Source organism: Petaurus breviceps, unplaced genomic scaffold, assembly GCF_028583685.1.
Source record: "Petaurus breviceps papuanus isolate PSGF00001 unplaced genomic scaffold, PetGlider_PUasm1.0 189, whole genome shotgun sequence".
Classification (NCBI taxonomy): domain Eukaryota; kingdom Metazoa; phylum Chordata; class Mammalia; order Diprotodontia; family Petauridae; genus Petaurus; species Petaurus breviceps.
Genome location: NW_027185809.1, coordinates 26,854,519 through 26,857,696, shown reverse-complemented (window position 1 = coordinate 26,857,696; position 3,178 = coordinate 26,854,519).

Here is a 3,178-nt window from a genome sequence, read left to right as displayed (position 1 = left end):
GAGAGAGAGAGAGAGAGAGAGAGAGAGAGAGAGAGCCTACTGGCAAAGTAACTCCCTTTTCAAAGTCTATTGAGTAGGCTACCCTTCCTCCTTTATTAGCCAATGCCATATAATCCAGTTTTTATCCTCTTCCCCTTCAATCATCACAGGGTGGGGAAACAAAACACTACCTAATATGTGTGTGTGTATGTGTGTGTGTGTGTGTGTGTGTGTGTGATCCCAAAGTAATAAGTCTGTCAAACTTGTTTTCTGTCAGACTTTTGTCTGTTAGACAAAACAAGTCTCTTTTCCCAGACATAGCATGAGCAATTCCACACATTCTATGGAAAGAAATCTCCATTGTATTAGTTAGCTATTTAATTGATTTAAATAAAAAGGGAGCAAAATATAATCACAGATACATCTCTGAAGTGGTAAATATCTCAGTTCCTCCACCTCACTGCCCAGCTAGAGCAATATCTTTTGATAGCTCCCTCTCTTAAATGGTGAAATATATGGAAAGTTTAGGTACTTAAGTAATCACTCAATCAATAAACATTTATTAAGTACCTACTCTGTGCCAGGCATTGTGCTAAGCTCTGGGGATACAAAAAAATGGCAAAAGACAGTAAGCTCAAGGAGCTTACAATCTAATGGTGAGACTGTGCAAAAACAAATGGTTTGAATCACTCACATAGTCCATGTGTAGCTTTATGCTGAAATTCTCATTAGTCAATGGGATTTTCACTCATTACTCTAAAAGTGCCTTTTTGTAGTCTCTCTGATGGCTCTTTATTAACTGTACCTCCTCTCTCTGTCCCTCTCTGTCTCTGTCTATCTCCCTCTTTCTCCACTAAGGAGCCCTTCTTCTCTGTATCCATCACGTGTTCCTGACCTGGTTCAATCCTGTGGGAGTCTGACCACCGAAAGGAAAGCTAAGATTTCTTTTTTTTTTTTTTTTTAAAGCAATCGGGGTTAAGTAACTTGCTCAAGGTTACACGGCCAGTTATTTCTGAGTGTGGTGCTGAGTATCTGAGCCTGGATTTGATCCAGGTCATCCCGACACTGGAGCCAGTGCTCTTACTTGCTGAGCCACCTGGCCACCCCTACTAAGATTTCTTTACTCCCACTTTGTTACATCTGTACTCCAGGGCTTCCAAAAAGATTTACATAAAATTTAGGTTTGGGGGGATGTCTAGGCTCTTCCCAAAGGTATATAGAAAGGTACTCAATGTATAGTATGGGCGGAATTAAGATGCGGAGTAGAAACAGGACCTCAGCCAAGCTCCGGCTTCCACCTTCCCCAATCCATGTAAAAGGGGACTCTGAACAAACTTTGAAGCTGCAGAACCCACAAAATGACACAGAGAAGCTAACCTCCTGCTGAGGACAGCCCAGCAGGCCAGCAGGAATCAGCCAGTGCAGTGCTCTGGGAGCCAAGCCCAGGCCCATGTGAACCAGAGGCTTTAGCCCCAGGGCAAGCCTAACCAGCCGTGGGCCGGAGGGACTCCAGATCAGCAGCAGCTGTGGCCATTTCCACATTTATCAACACATAGATTGTGAAGGACAAAGTGAGAGGTCAGTGCAGTGTGGACTTTGGGACCAGTAGTTGGGAGAGCATTGGCTTTTGCACCCAGGGTGAGAAGCGGCCGAGCACAGCCAGCGCCATGTGGCAACTTCAGCTCCTGTCCTGCAGAGTGTAGGGGGACCAAGCACCAGCCTGAGGGGAAATTTCTCTTGCTTTAACCTGCTTGGATCTGGATTGCAGGCTAGGGTGGAGGTCCTGGGCTGTGTGTCCAGCTTGCCAGAGCGTGTGGAGACCTCAGAGAGGGCACCCATCTAATACCTCCAGCAGCTGAGAAAACCCCAGCATTTGGGATGAAAGCTCCCCTGTCTGGTGGCAGAGTCTTACTGTGGCAAAAAGCCTAGGGGTCAAGTGGCTGAGGGGTGACATGACCAGGCAAAGGAAATAAAGCAGACAGAAGATTCCAGTATTATTGACTCCTATTTTGGGGATAAAAAGGAGCAAACATGGAGCAGGAGGAAGACAGTGAAGTCAGAACTCCTGCACCAAAAGCTTCAAAGGAAAATATGAGCTGGTTACAAGCCATAGAGGACCTTAAGAAGCAGATAAGAGAAGTGGAGGAAAAATTGGGAAGAGACATGAGAACAATGCAAGAAAATTATGAAATGAGAGTCAACAGCCTGACTGAGGAAAATACCACCTTAAAAAATAGACTAACTCAGATGTCAAAAGAGGCTCAAAAAGGCAATGAGGAGAAGAATGCCTTAAAAAGCTGAATTTTCTAGATAGAAAAAGAATCTCAAAAGCTCACTGAGGAGAATCATTCCCTCAGAATTAGATTGGAGCAAAGGGAAGCTAGTGACTTTATGAGAAATCAAGATGCTATTAAACAAAAAAAACAAATGAAAGAATAGAAGGCAATGTGAAATATCTCATGGGAAAAACCACTGACCTGGAAAATAGATCCAGGAGAGATAATTTAAAACTTATTGGACTACCTCAAAGCCATGATCTTTCTTTGATAATGAACCTAGAAATCATTCTCCAAGAAATTCTCAAGAAAAATTGCCCTGATGTTTTAGAACCAGAAGGCAAAATAGAGGTTGAAAGAATCCACCAATCACCTCCTGAAAAAGATCCCCAAAAGAAAATTCCTAGGAATATTATAGCCAGGTTCTGGAATTCCCAGATCAAGGAGAGAATATTATGAGCAGCCAGGAAGAAACAATTTGAATACAGTGGAAACACAATCAGGATAACACAGGATCTGGCAGCTTCTACACTGAGGGATCGAAAGGCTTGGAATATAATATTCCAGAGGGCAGAGGAGCTGGGATTAAAACCAAGAATCACCTACCCAGCAAAACTGAGTATCATGTTTCAGGGGAAAATATGATCATTCAGTGGAATAGACGACTTTCAAGCATTCTTGCTGAAAAAACCAGAGTGGAATAGAAAATTTGACATTCATATACAAGAAGCAAGAGAAGTATGAGAAGGTAAACAGGAAAAAGAAATTATAAGGAACTTATCAAATTTGAACTATTAACATTCTCTCATGGAAAAACCATTATTGTAACTGATGAAACTTTTCTCAGTATGAAAATAGCTGAAGGGAATAGAAAAGTATATATATATATATATATATATATATATATATATATATATATATAT